The 15,795-nt window shown below is 40.6% G+C and overlaps 1 protein-coding gene across 4 annotated transcripts in view; it reads right to left on the bottom strand.

The window, feature by feature from the left end:
- The window catches only part of f (espin protein forked), a 161,542-nt gene that overhangs the window by 56,477 nt on the left and 89,270 nt on the right, over nucleotides 1-15,795 (bottom strand). The gene's annotated exons all lie outside the window — the stretch shown is intronic.

Below are 15,795 nucleotides of genomic sequence, written 5' to 3'. Positions count from 1 at the left end.
CCCGAAAAATCGTCAATTTGTAGGCGGTAATGTTCCTTATCCATCGATAGATTCTCTTTAGCCACTTTTTAGTGTGGATTCACGACCCCTGTATTCCAGAGAGCTGGTGTACCGCATGTGTCGTTGCAACTGTCGTCACTACACGGACTACCTGCTCCACGGACGAACGTACGGACTGTTTTGGGATCCGACGTACAACAGCCACATGAGTTCGGATTGTCCGTTCCACCGCATCGTCACCAATGACGATGATGTCAATTCAGATAAATTCACACTCAAAAACGGATATGGCAAAGCCATCGAACTTGGACCTCCGATCCACGATGATCCTTCATCGTTAGATAACCCGAGCGCTCCTGCACCGGATTCGCCGAATGCCTCTTCACCCAGTTTGCAGAAAGTTTCCGCACCCGGTTCGCCCAAGGTCTCGGATTCGCCGGAAGCCTCGCCACCAGGTTCGCCGAGGGCCTCACCAGGTTCGGCGAACGGATCGAATCGTAGCTCGCCGAGAAGATCCAAGTCACCGCAGAGAAATCGACGTCAGCCGTCTCAAAACGGAGTGAGTAGGTCCCGGAAAGAAAAAGAGGACGGGATGCATTGAAAATATTGACTTGTTTTGATGAAGACATTGAAGACAGTGTGCATTAAAGAAACTATTCCTGGCTGATTTTGGAAACTATATATGTACCATTATTTTTGCTAAACCACGGCTGTGGCAACGGTTGTACCCTGGTAAAAATTGGCGATAAGAGCTGCGTTTCAAAATATCATAGGAATTCTTACAGCCGGCTAAAGGAGGCTGCGGAAAATCATATAGCTGGCTGTAGAATGCGGAGAAAATCATACGGCCCGGCTATACGAAGCAATAAAAAATTATGCAGCCGGGCTATAGTTCCTATAGCCGGGCTTTACACTTCATCGCCTGGCTGTTGCTTTTTCACCATCGATTATAAAAAGCTATAGGAAATTGTGTTTTGTGTGCTTTGGAAATCATTAAGTTTGATACGGAACCACCTTAATATTTACAGAACACACGTTATAATTTCCTTTAATACCTATTTTTTTCATCAATTAAAACGAGAATAATCCATACAGAGTGTGCAAACATTTCAAAGTCATGAGTTGAATAACGCTGACTCCGCCAGATTAAATATTAGAGCCTAACACAAAGCGGAGCGGCGGCGCACTGGCGCCTACTAACCTAACAGGGATACTTCACGCATTGCGCAATGCGTGAAGTATCCCTGTTAGGTTTGTAGGCGCCAATGCGCGTTTCGCGCTGGCTGCCCACCTGCCGCACTGCAGCATGCCACGGCGCTTGAAGCAACTATTTCACATCAGAGGTATTGCACAGTATCATACGAAACTGAAAGCGCTCTAATATATTAGGAATGGCAGGCATCCATCAAAAGTACGGAGCTTTCCTCGCAAAATAAATCAAGATACTACGGCCCAAAAAGAGAGCAGTGGTCCAAAAACTCACTAAGTCCTAGCATCTGTAATTAGTGACGTTTATTAGCATACACTTTATCGCCTGGCTGTGAGTTGCTTAATCGCCATCGGCTATAAAAGGCTATAAGAAATTGTGTAGCCGGCTATAGACACTATTGGAAATCTTACAGCCATGGCATTTTGGAACACAGATTCTACTGCCAATTTTTACCAGGATAGTTGTAATTGATGGAATGTAACCTTAATTTAATTTTTTAAGTGTTGTTCTCATTTTTCTAAACATTTAATTATTGGAAAAGGCATGATTGGAAGGTGTTTAGCAGAAGGAACCAAGCTTTATTAGCTATTGCAAATTTTAACTGCGCAATTTGATCTTTTACAAGAGAACGCTTATACGGATTCCTTTGAAAATTTTACCGAATATGCTTCATACTATGCAGAAAATTCACTGTAATTTTCTTAAAAATGTGCACAACCGTTTCCATGTAAAAAAGTAAGTTGCTCAATTTTTGGGAATAGCTGATGTTGCTTAGCTCTTTCCTGCTTAACGCGGTACAGTCCATGTTTCCATTTTTTGTAAGATTCAGTTGAATGATTTCAGTTATCTCAGCTGGAAAAATCTGAGGCGAGCAATAATCTTCAGTTGATTTTACTATACTGTAGTACTATATGTAAGTTGATTTTACTATAATGCAGAATGATGAACAACACTTGAATCACGATATGTTGACACCCCGTAGAGCGGTGCCGGCGAACGCTACCTCGGTTAGGGGGATATAATTGTAAGTCCATTTTTATCCGTTTAAAAGCGAGAAATTAGCATTCATACTTACACATGTTAGAAGAAATAAATTCAAACTTCCTGCACCTTGAGTCAAGTCAGGCTTTGCAATGACCGTTACGCCTGGAAAATTAACGAAACGACCGTTTCGCACCTACTTTTTATTTGGGCGATTTGTCATGTTTTCCTCGTGTTAACTGGGATTTACTGGAGATGGATACATTTTAGGCAAGAGGGTCCACACTGTCTGCCCGCTCATGAACAGTATATTCTAAAAGGACAGTTTGACAAGACTCCTCGTTTCCCAGACAAAGTAGCGCAACTTTATCCCAAGGTTGCGCAATTGGCTTAAGCAACTCAATTTTTCTTTATTTCATTTTAAATGGAGAAAAGTTGGACGTATTTATGTTAAAAAGACCTTTGTGCGTAGGATTTGCGTGCAACATAGTTCCTTTTAGGATAAATGCCTCCAGTTTATGATAACAAACATCTTTATCAGACTTACATCTTATAGCGGTTTGAAATTAGATATATCACCAAGATGCGCGTCATCTTAGATTATTGTGTGATAAGAAAGAAACATAGACATGATGTAAGGAGCGAAGCAACTCTTATGAAAATCATTAATTTGTAACGACAGTTTAATTATTCAGGATGATTTAAAAGCTCCACACCACCTCTATACTGCCGTGCTAAGGGAGAACGCCGTATGAACCTTCAGGCGTTGCCAAATTTCCTGGAATAAAACACGAATTTTCTGGTAAACTTATGAATATTTTCCTTCTGATTTTTCAGATAATTTTGTTCGCAACTTTACCTGAAGTTCCTTAAAATTTCAAGGAAAAATATTCATAACTTTCCTTGAAAATAAACATTTTATCGAAGGAAATTTGGCAACTCTCGAATGTTCATACGTCGTATTTCCTTAGCACAGCAGTGTAATCTTTCTATCTTACGTCCGAGAGACGATGATGTCTGCCATGGGATTTTAAATTCTAAGAGCTTCACGAAGCCCTATGAAGATAGTTAAGCTTATCAGAAGTGATCCTCCAGAGGCCATAAAAAGGCAAAAAAAGGCTCTCCCTAAAAATGTTTTTTATGCGAGAGTAGGCAGACTGCGTGGAGCCTTTCTCCTCTGAAAAATTAAAAAAAAAAAAAAAAAAAAAAAACTTCTCCATCAATCGCTGAATTTGTCGGGCGAAGTCTGTGCGGAGCGGTTATGACAAACGTCATCAAGTGCACGCAATCCCGGATGCCAAATCTCACAAGATCATGCATCTCCCCGCGTGAAAAATCCGAGCACGCATCAGGCATCACAATTCGACAAATTGCGTGCAATGCAAGTTGCATAACAGGCTCGGGGTTCGCCGATGCGTTTCGACCTCTGCGCGGTTCTGACGAGCTAATGAAAACGAAAACTCATTGATGAGATGGGAGCTCTGTTGCCGAGTTCGGCACACGAAGGTGACTGAGTGATGATGAGGTTTTGACGATCGGAATAGAGACCTGGCAACACGGAATCCGGGTGAAACGGTTGCCTCACCTTTCAGTTTTCTCGTGTTTCCTTCCGAGGAAAGTACCGGACCTGATGACGAATGCTTTTTTGCATCCTGTGAAGAGTGATTAACATTCGTAACGATGCTCGATGACCCTGATCGTGTTTTTGGCGAGCAAAGTGCAGATATTACGTCTAGCTCTTGTTGGAAGGTGGGGGAGTCATGCTTTCATCTATGCTTCATCGCCCAAGATAAATGTACCCTTTTCAAAAATGACCCTAGAAGAAAAGTCAGTTTGAACATTTTGTGTGGTCATTAACTTTTGAGAAGAGATTAATTCTACGACCCTCTCTCAAGATTTCCTCGTCTAGGTGATTTGGTATATATACCCTTAATTATGGGTGTCTTTTACCATTAATTGTATTTCGTTGTATCTCTCTTCAACTGATATTGGTAATCTTTACAGGTCAAACAATTCTGACTGTATTGGAAATTTGTGAACTTTTTGGCCTCGAGTTCCCCACGAAATAGTGTGGATCCAGCCCTATTTTACCACCTTGTTACATGCAGTTTTGGCTATATGTTTCTTTGTGGTTTTTTTCTCGTTCTCTCCTTCGACGAATGTATGACTTAAAAACCAAGTATACTTAGACTATCAGCTCAACTGATAGTTTCAATAGATAAACAAAAAAATTCAACATTCCAACTCTTGACCGACCCATTAATTGAAAAAAAAAATTGTGATGACAAGTTTTTATTACCGAAAGTAACTTTGCAGTATTTCTCGGCACAAAAATACTGTAAAATCGTACATGCCGACGAAAACGAATTATCCTAAATCTCGGCATACACACACATGCATGTGTTTGTCAATATATGCGTGTGTTTTTGTTAGCACGACATATGAGCACCGTTATTCTTATTTAGACGCGATTCGATTTGGCCATTCAGGCGGCGAAGCTTCCGGCTCACTGCCCGTTTGAAGCAGTGCCGAGGCGTGAATGATCGATCATCGATATCTCCCCATTTGAAGCTGTGGTAAAGAATCGATTGTTCAGATGCACGTTGCGAACACCCTGTTTATCGATCCTTCTCCGTGGGTTTGAATGACCGACTAATCGATGTATCGCAAAGTACGCCAAGCCACTGGTTTGAAGAGATGCCTCGTCACCGTCCAGATTATCCGGGACAGAGGGGCGGAGGAGTGGGGGAGAGCGATGTGTCCTGTGAATTAGCTGTGTGTATTGAACGAAAGAAGGCACCTGAATTTCATGGTTGATCTGTGTGGATTGGTTTTAGAGGCACCCTGTAAAAATATTTTCGGCAGCATCCAGATTACCTCCGCTAAAATTGTGAGCCTAGCGTCAAGGCAAGGTACCCAAAGGGCAGTTTGCAACAAAATATTGCAATAGAAGTGCAAAAATCTGCAATTTTTTCACATGATTTTGTCAAAAAATTCCGCGGTTTCAAGCGATTGGACGATCGAATGAAAGATGAGAAACCTTTGAGAAAAATTGTAAATTCTATGCATCTCTTGAAAATCGGCAAAGATTTGAGGTAGATGTTTACGCACAAGCCTGAAAATGACAGAAATTCTACGGAGAATTTGTATCGTCTTTTTTAACCCTTAAATGCCGAAGACTCTCTTGAGCGCAGAATAGACGAACGGAACCAGCTCAACGTGGAATTAGAGCAAGGGAAAGGATGCGCGTCGATGACGGCGCAGAGATACAACTATTCGTGATTGATGGATGTCCGTGTTGCGTCTGCAAAATTGAAGGCGCGAGGCCTGAATTTGCAATGTTTCGCTTTATGCTGCCGATGAGGGGTCGCTCACATTTGGGAGAAAAGTTTAAAAACGAGGCCCGAGCACGTTTTCCCTATCTCCGGCTGTGTTGACACTTGATTTTTTTTCATTTTTTAATTTCTTTAGTATGTGTTTGTAGACCTATATCTAAAGCTTTTACAAAATTTACCTTACAGTTGAACTTCTTTTTATCGGGCTGCATTTTGTTCGTTGGTATTACCTTTCTCCCGATCACTTGTTATCAGATTTTAAGCGATAGATATTTCCAGGTTACGTACACATCATCACGGCGACATTTCCAGGTTACGTACACATCATCACGGCGACGGATGCTCCTACGAGTGTTTTAATAGTGTTTTTAATAAATTTTAGTAAATTATTTAATAATATACAATGTGACTTATAGTGTTTACCAAATCCAAGTGGCCAGATGATGATGTGTATACGTGACATTGAAATAGCTATCGCCTAAAATCTGATAACAAGTGACCGGGAGAAAGGTAATACCAACAAACAAAATTTACCTTGTTTTCAGCTTCCACTAATCCTTGATTCAATTTAACCCCGATCCGGCATCTAAGGGTTAAAGAATCATAGAACTGAAATTCAGAAATTTTTCTCGGAATTCGAAGCTATGTCTGCAACAAAATTGACAACAACAACGCCAGCAACAGGTTCTTCGGTCAGAATTTCAAGACATTCTGTGAAAATTCACCACCAGTGAAGATCCTCTTTCATACCCATCTCAATTAATCTGGAGGCTACGGTGCATGTAACAAGGCAACGTCCGATTCGCCCGCACAGTAAGGTGCAGTTCCATTCGAGGCCTGATATAAAATGATAAGTACACCACCCGCGTAGATTTCCCCTATATTTTCTCAGATGATTTTCTGGGTTTCTAGCGCACCGCTGGACTTGACTGTCTGAGACACTGAGAGGCACTAAGACAGTACCGGTCATGTTGCCGCAGGAGGTCATTGAATCGTTCAGTAAGACGTCATTATGTACAACACCAGACAAGGTTTGAATTTGAGCATTCTGATGTACGTCATAGCTTCAAAATTTCACGTAGAACACAATTTGCGCAACAAAATTGCCTGAAATTAACTCGTAACTAAGATAACAGTTATTATTTTACATTGGTTGTGGGGGAAAAAAAACAAAAAAACAAAAGAAGTAAAAAAATAAACAATATTTCAAGTGAGTCAAATCTTGCATAACAGCTGCTAAAACAACGTGCAAAAGTTAAGTTGAAGTGCCAATTTTAATGGTTGTCATATTTTCGTACCGTAGAGACTGTCACTAGTGTGCGCTTTTAATTCATTTTTTTTATATATAACGGGAAGTTTGAATCCATGCATCTAAAAACGTTAATATCTTGGTTAATAATTACTTCTAGTAATTTTCGTTGTGCAAATTGTGTTGTACGTGAATTTCTGATGAGAAAACATAATATATCATCATACTTAAATTTGCACCTCATTTAATGGTCCGTTAACAGTAATTTTTCTCAGTGCGTCGGGAATACTTACAGTTCGTCGCTTATGAGCCAAGAAAGATGGATTTATATGTTATCCAAGGCTCACGTGGAAATTGAGATACGCCTTTACGTCAGAGGAGCGACGATTTGAGACTTGCGTGTTATTTCAGTCGTATGAATTTGCCATGGAGTTAAATCTAGACTAAGCCAATAATACTCGAGGTTTGATAAAATTCCCCTTCTTTATGAAGCTAAGCTATGCTACCGAGAAGCTCCTGGAGCCTTCCTTAATTACAGTGAAAGCCATGCGGTCTCTCAAGAAAGTATCTGTTTTAAGAGCGACTATTAATACGATCCCTCGGCACGATTAGGGCCGTAAGGCCCATTAGGGATCAATAGAGGGTCTCTTAAGGAAATTGTTTGTTCCAGTGGTCTGCGAAATCTTGGAAAGGCGCTACAAAAAAAAGAAAAAAAAAATAGTTACATTTTCCGCGAAACTATGATTCTGTCCCCCGCCCATTTCGCAAAATCGCACAGAATTCCGTCTAAAAAACTATTCAATTGGATCTTCTGTGGAGAACTTTGATGGTAAACAGCGAGTCGACGGATTGTGAAAATTGGGGGGGGGGGGGGGTGTCATCACTTTTCTTGGAGGGTGCTCAACCCCGACCTAGCAATGGAGATGTTGCATGTGTGAGGGATTTGCGATTTGACCAATGATTCTTACGTAAAAGTTCGCGAAAAACACGATAGTCCCACTGGTTTTCTCTGAAATCAACTCCCAAGCTCAAAAAAAGCTCTCAAAGTGCATGAGACCAAAATGGAGGGGATATCCCACCCTACCCTGAGAGTCCACCTCTACATCCAAACAAACTCTCCATGCAAAGATAGGGGGCAAATACATTAGCAGGGTTGCCACTTTATTTGGGGACTCTAAAACTGAAAGCACGGCAACCCTGCTAATGTATTTGCTCCCTATCTTTGCATGGAGAGTTTGTTTTGATGCAGAGGTGGACTCTCAGGGTAGGGTGGGATATCCCCTCCATTTTTGCCGCACTTTGAGAGCTTTTTTTGAGCTTGGGAGATGATTTCAGAGAAAACCAGTGGCACCATCGTGTTTTTCGCGAACTTTTACATGAGAATCAACAGTCAAATCGCAAATTCCTTACACATGCAACATCTCCATTCTTGGCAAGCTTGTAAGATAATCGACTTCTGGTTCGTTCAAGAAACGTCCAAAAGTATGGCCTGTATCTGTTAGTGACGAGGAGTTCCCTTTCATTTTCGTTTTTCTTCGGTCAGTGCTACTGCCTGTCTGGCGAGTGAGTGTTGGAGAGCAAGTTACGAAAGCTGCGTCCGTGGTCGTTGCTGGTCGGTTGCAGTAGTGATCACTTTCACTGCGCCTGCGCCGAGCGCGTTCTGGGTGGTTCTTAAATCGTTTTCTGAACTTACGCTCTGAGGCGCGAACTTGAAGCCGCTTCTCCCAACCTGTTCCGTCGATAATTACCCCCTTCTCTCACCCTTGCCACCGCAAGCAAAATATGAGCCCTACCTCGATATAGATAGATTCAATCATACAAATGGACTGCATATTGCTGCATCTAGCCCCTGCATGAAAAGTATGAAATATTTCACAGCTCCTTAAAATTTCACGAAATATTTCAATAAAATTTCCAATCTTTCATTTCTTTCTTACGTTTCATGCTACCCTGCATAGAAACCATTAGTTGTCCCATACAATTAGGTGTTTTTATTGATGAGTCAAAAATAATAGATCCTTTTAGAGTATAAGGATCTATTATTATTGACTCATCAATAAAAACATCTAATTGTATGGGGAAAACTAATGGTTCATATGCAGGGTAGCATGCAACGTAAGAAAGAAATGACAGATTGGAAATTTCATTGAAATATTTCATGAAATTTTAAGGGGCTGTGAAGTATTTCATATTTTTCAGGGGCTAGAATATGCAACCCGCACTCAAACGCACAAAAAGAGAAGAAAGTCACAATTTCTACATTTTGTGAATAACATGAAAAGTAACCGGTACTTTTCAATATCTTCCATAAATTTCTGAAATTTTATGAAATAAATCGTACGAAATTTCAAGATTTTATTTATCATGAAATTTTGTCACCCTGCCCATATGGTGTTGCTAAAAAGAGCCAAAAATAGTAGTTTCTTACTGCATAATGACTGTGACTGTCCAAGGACAAAGTGATCTTAGTCTGCATGAACTCAATTCTTTGAGAAAGAAAAAAATCGCAAATTCGCGGTCGAAATATGCTTTTCTTTCAAATAAAAAATGATGCTCTTAGTTTCAACCACATGTTTGCGTAATCCAAACATTCTCATTGTTCCTACAGGAATTCAGCTTGAAGCGAGGGAAAAAAAATCATGGTGACAAATAGAAACATTATGCTGCAGCCAAGAAATTATTTTTGTCGTATCGGTTAGAGTTCCAACAAACAAGTTCACACAAAATCCGCTCAAAATGTTCGTTATTTGCTAGCAAAATGAGTTATATGAAGAATTTTAACCAGTTTTAATTGATAAGTTAAATAATTTAACCTACTCAATGATTGAAGGAAATAGGTAACAAGTATTACTTCACTTACGGAAATCAAAGCACAGACTGGTACGTGAACGTCGAAACATACCTGGAACAAACAAGATGAGAGACTTACGTTAGTTCATGTTACAGAATCAATGCTTCTCCAAGTAGTTTTTTGTGATCATTTTGCTTTCATTCTCTATACATACCCTTAGTTAAAGTTGAGTCGACGGTAACTCTCGCAAGTTGGCTACCCTGGGTTACGCCTCTTGAAACGCACGAAAAACAGTCAATAATACCTTTACAATTTTTTAATTTTAAAAATTGTAAATTATAAACAGAACGCTTTTTTAAATAACTGTAGTTGTTCAATCATCATAATAGGTATATATTTTTAACTATATTTATCTATCGGAAATTTATTTATTCGGTCTTAATTATTATTAAAGTGCGATCTCATTTGAGATCGATCATGAGATTGTTCGAATTATTCCAATGTATGCATAATTTGAATTCGAGAATCATCTTATTATCATCTTATTATCATCTTATCATTTTGTACAAGCTTCCCCGCCGTTAAGTTGTCACCCAAAATTGAATCGGACATTTTTAATTATTAACTTAACAATTCGTTCATCAAAAATGAAAACGAAACACGGAAACAACAAACACAACGGTTTGCTCTTAAAACATATTGTGTGTGATTAGGGTGTGTTGAGATTCAAAATCCGACTTCACATTCGGAATCATGCGAATCAAGAAAATCAACCTCTTCTACAGCAGCGATGAAGGAAAACAGCCATCGCCATTCACCGCGCACCTACCATATAATAAAAGTATAATGTGAAAAACGCTAGTTTCACTCCGAGGTACTCAGCAAATTCTCTTCATTACGGCAAACCTGCCACATGCGTTATAATTGTCCGTTCGTTAATACTTTTCAATCGACTTGTTTTAATCCTAGCTCGCTTATGAACGGGCTGAGAAAGTTAAACATATATTATCTCCCTGAGCCTTTTCAGAGAAGGCATATAAAGCCGGAAGATCTTTCCTTTAGAGAAAGAGGCCACGTTTCTTGAAATGCAAAAAAAATAGCAAGTCGGGAAATCGACACTAAGAGGGAGGCAAGCCAAGTAAATTTTTTTGTCAGTGCAAGCTTTAATATACGCACGGTGAATGGAGAAGTTGCATGTGTGAGGAATTTGCTATTTGACTGTTGATTCTTCTGTAAAAGATCGCGAGGAACACGATGGTACAACTGATTTTCTCTGAAATCAACTCCCAAGCTCAAAAAAAGCTCTCAAGTTGAGGCCAAAATGGAATGGATATCCCACGCTATCCTGAGAGTCCACGTCTACATCAAAATAAACTCTCCATGCAAAGATAGGAAGCAAATACATTGACAGGGCTGCCACTTTATTTGGGGACTCGAAAACTGAAAACACGGCATCACCGCTAATGTATTTGCTCCATATCTTTGCACGGAGAGTTCGTTTCGGTGTGGAGATGGTCTCTCAGGATAGCGTGGGACCTTATGGGTTTAATAAAACGGGGGAAAAGTAAAACAATAAAAAAATTGAAGCATCATACTGTCCGCGCATCTCAATACCAAAATTTCAGTCGTTATTCGGCAGATGTGGAAGGTCCAGCAGTGAGCTTTTGGATGACGTGAGTTATCACTCAGCAGCGGTGTGCTCAGTGTGCAGATCGAAAGCAGTCAGTTTCAAGGCTAATTTCTCCAAGTCGGGGCCCCAACACCAGTCACCGTTGCCAACATGTGACGATTTAAATATACAAGTTTCAACCTATTAGAATTAAAAAAAAATATGGCATGGATTGTATTCTGAATTTGAAGGATACGTATCCAATTGATAGTGATTTTAATGACCGAAATCAGGGATTTTGATCCAACAGGTACTTTGGTCGACGGACATTAAATTTTCGGTAGAGCAATTTTTGTCGAGTGGGATTGGGAGTGGGATTTGTCGAGTGAAAATAGGACGTTTTCGACGAAATACTTTCTTGTTGCAAACGGGTTCGTTCATAAATTTGACCGTCTTTAGCAGAAAGGAACCAAGCCACATCAGCTATTGCCAAATTTAACTGGGGAATTCAATTTTTTACGAGAGAACGTTCGTGCAGATTCTTAAGAATATTGAAAGGAATTTGCTTCAAACTATGCAGAAAATTCACTGAAATTTACATTACACAAAAATCCACACAACGTTTTCATATAAAAAAATTAAATTGCCCAATTGAATTTGGCAATAGCTATTGCGGCTTGGTTCATTTCTTCTTAACGCAGTCTAACTCACCACCCAAATCATTTAAAATTACTCATAGAATTTTTTTTTAGTTTTCCCTTGATTCAAATAAACATCAGCGAAAGACACAATACTGTTTTCGGGGATATTTTAAAGCGTCATCGTGATATTAGGGTACGTTATTCGTGCATCTTAATATTGGCAGCACCGCTCTAAAATCCAATGTCACTTTCATCCCCCCCCCCCCCCCCCCCTCCCCGATGTGCCCTTGCCTGTAACACAGCGACAGACCTGCATCAGTGGACCAAAACGGGAGCTGACCACGTCCGAACTCACTAATTACCGATGTAATGTTTATTGTCTTACGCGTGCTCGGCATCTTGTCCCGATCCGGTCGACGCCCCCCCCCCCCCCCCCCCGGGGGTCGCGTTGACCGCTAAGCGTTTCCTTTCCCTTTCTCTCGATGAGGAGTAATTACACATGACGAGTTTGGTGACAATAATGCGCGAGAGCATGTTCCTGCTCTCTGGCGGAAGGACCAGAAACTAGTTCCGCGCAGCTATTCCTGCTCGCAGTGAAGTATGTGAGTGAATCTTCCTGAAATGCAGGGGAACATTGCGGAGTGCCTTGGTCGAGCGAGTGTGGAGTGTGTGGACACGGGTCTTGTGGAGGCCCTCAGAACCCTGAGAAATGATGGTGCTTTATGCAAAGTTCACAGGCTAAGCTTGAGAGCTGCAACACTGAGAATTTCTTATTGGATAAGCAGGAACTCCTATTCCATGTACCACGACAGTAATGTGGCAGCAGACAAGGTCTAAACTCGAAAATGACGTCACATGCTTTCTTGTTGGTGATGCCATGAAAATTGCGCGGAATTTTCAGCGATCGATAAGAATTGAGAATAGCGCAGTGTAAATTATCATTGTTTCTGAACTATTTCAATTAATTTTGTATACAAAGGATGGAAAATGCCTATGAATTTACGTACTTTCAAGATACAGTTAAACGGTAGGAGAGGAGCCTGAATATAGATCGAAGATTCCCTTGGAATAGGAAAGTCCCCACCTGGATTCGGAAGTGTTACAGTTTTGCCAGTTTCCTACTCCAGCGTTTAAGTCTCCAAGCTCATCCGGGCGCATAATGGAATAAGCCATTTAAAAAGATCGGAATTAAAATTTCTGGCTGCACCTGCAAATTTTGATGTTCACTTTGTCACACTATACATTTTAAGAAGTGCTCCATAAATGAAAATTCACACAACGGGAACGTCGAAAATCAGCTCCTGAACGAGTTGTTGAAAAGTGTTTTTTAACATAGGTCAATTGGAAATATGGAAGTTGGCAAATGAGGTCATTTGTATTTTTGTAATTCATTCAATGTCCTTTGCCCATTGAAACCCCTGGTTTCCACTAATAGAATCACCCAATTTTCTTCGTGTCTCTAATCTCAATAGCTTTGTCTATTAATTTCAACGATCAGCCCGCAATCCCATAAACATCAGAGTTCTGAATGATACGAAGTTTATTTCTCTATGCATTAGAAACATTTACAAGCTGGTTTACAAAATGTATTCTCTGCTGCGTGAATCGATGAAACTAACCAGAGCCGAGGTTTGCTGATCTTGACTGGTTCTGCCGATTAGATTCGGTAGCGATGCGACCGGTCAAGCGTGAGGTTAATGTAACTTGTCTCCACAACACGTCATGCACCTGTGTCCGATGGTTCGTGGAGAGGTGAGCAAGTAGGCAACTGTCCATCTGCCCAGAGTTCACCCAAGATGCATCATGCATCACGGTTCAAGCCAAGATAGGGCCTCGCGCAAAGAGATCAAGACCCCAGTCTTGGCAAGCAGGAAATCGCGTTTGAGGCACTTAGGAAGTACCATAAAGTAGATGGTTTTAAACGGAAGAGAAATATCAACATCGGCTCCTCAGAGAAAGAGTCTATCTATTTTAAAAATGAAGTTCTTGCATAACCTTGGTATTTGTGTGACCTTTTTTTAGAATAAAAAAAACCCATTTAAATAAAAGAAAAATTCTTTCACCAAGCAAAATTTGCTTTGCCTCGTCAGAATTTCCTTTAATATGAGAGAATTTTGTCCTAATTTTAAAAACAAATGGTTTCAACCATTGTTTCAGGGTTTACATATGATCGAACGGGGGGCATATTCCCCCCCCCCCCTTTCGACCGAGGCAGAAATAAAGAAGGAAGACATGAAAGAAAGGAGTAGGAAGGACGCATAATGTGTATTAATTATTCAGTACAAAAGCTGCATGTTAGATGCTATAATCTGACGAAAATTTTCCGGGGGGACCCTGGACCCCCCTCTCGGAGCTCCAGCCTCCTCATTTGAAGGGTCTGGATCCGCAAATGAATGTTTACAGGTGATACTTTGGGACTTTACGATATAATCGGTTCTCTGCACCTCCTCCATTTTGCATAATTGACTCAAACTGCATATTAGATGCTATAAAATGTCGAAAATTTTCCGGGAAAAGCCCCTCCCCTGACAATCCCCCTCCGTCCCATTTTTTTGAAGTGACTGCATCCGTCTATGAGTGTTTGTAGGTGAAACTTTGGAGCTTTACAATGCGATTGGTTCTCACCCCTTCCATTTTGCGAATTTGCACTACTCAACAAGAGTCTCTAAAATTCAGAGCGGAAAAATAGAGATTTTTTCGATGAATCGAGAGGACTTTACCTCGGACCGAATTCCGCTTTTCGCACAGTTCATCAAACATCGACAGCTGGTCTCGTCGCTTCTGTTGACGGATCGAGCAAGAACTTATTTTTCGGCGAGGAAAATGGAAGCGGCCCCTCTCGCGGGCTGACAACGCGGCACACTCACTTTCACTCGTGGAGTGGATTTGGATCGACGAACCGTTAGTAGTAGTGGCAGCCAAATTATCCTAATTACCACCAGCACCGATGCACTCACCGGGTTGTCGTTCTGCCCGAAAAAACGCGCCTGATTCGCCGTGTCTCGCCCTTCGCGGAATCGCAGTTTGACAGATGTGCCCTCGATCCCAGAATATAAACTTTGAGAACCATATCGGATGCCAGGGAATCCTCCTTCCTTGGTTCGTCGTTGTTTTTGTTCTATTTGCTTCAAATATCGATGGTCAAAGTGCGAAACCACGGATCTCCAATCTGCCGTTCTATGGAAAAACGCCGCATGAACATTTGAGAGTTGCCGAATTTTCTTCGATAAATCGTTTATTTTTCGGGAAAGTTGCGTATATTTGGACAGCGTTGAGCAGAAAGGAACCAAGTCACATCAGCTTTTGCCAAATTTAATTGGACGATTTAATTGTTTACAGGAAAACGTTTGTGCGGATTCTTTTGAAAATTGTAAGGAATTTGCTGCGCACTACGCATGAAAATCGCTGAAATTTGCACAAAAATTCGAACAATTGTTTTATTGTAAAAAATTAAAATTCGCACAATTGTTTTATTGTAAAAAAATAAATTATACCTAGTTAAATTTGGCGGTAGCTGATGTGGCTTGGTTCCTTTCTGCTTAGCGCGGTCCATTTTTGCTTAAAATTTTCAGATGTTGTAGATAAAATTGTGAACAGTAGGAGAAAAATTCATAATTTTCCCAGTAAATTCGGTTGATATTGAAGGGAATATGGCAATTTCTGAAGGCTCATACGGCGTTTCTCCTTACCACGGTAGCATTACGGTGTTGCAAAATTTCCGCTCCAATTTTATTGTTTCGAAGAGAAACAAGCAAACTTTGTATTTTGAAATTTATACAGAATTTTCTGCTATTCGAGAGGAAAGATAGACCGCGTTCATCAGAAAGGGGCCGAGCCGCATCAGCTTTTTAGTACGGTGGGTACGATCAAAATCGACGATTTTTTGATTGGAAATTGCCACTTCGGGAGGTCATACTAGATGAAAAAATAAAAGTTTTTGTCCGTAGAACCACTTTCAAATCCGTGCAGGATCCAAGAT

This window comes from Bemisia tabaci, chromosome 2 (genome assembly GCF_918797505.1).
Source record: "Bemisia tabaci chromosome 2, PGI_BMITA_v3".
Lineage (NCBI taxonomy): Eukaryota > Metazoa > Arthropoda > Insecta > Hemiptera > Aleyrodidae > Bemisia > Bemisia tabaci.
The sequence above is the reverse complement of the archived record's forward strand: the minus strand, read 5'-3'. Positions and strand labels throughout refer to the sequence as shown.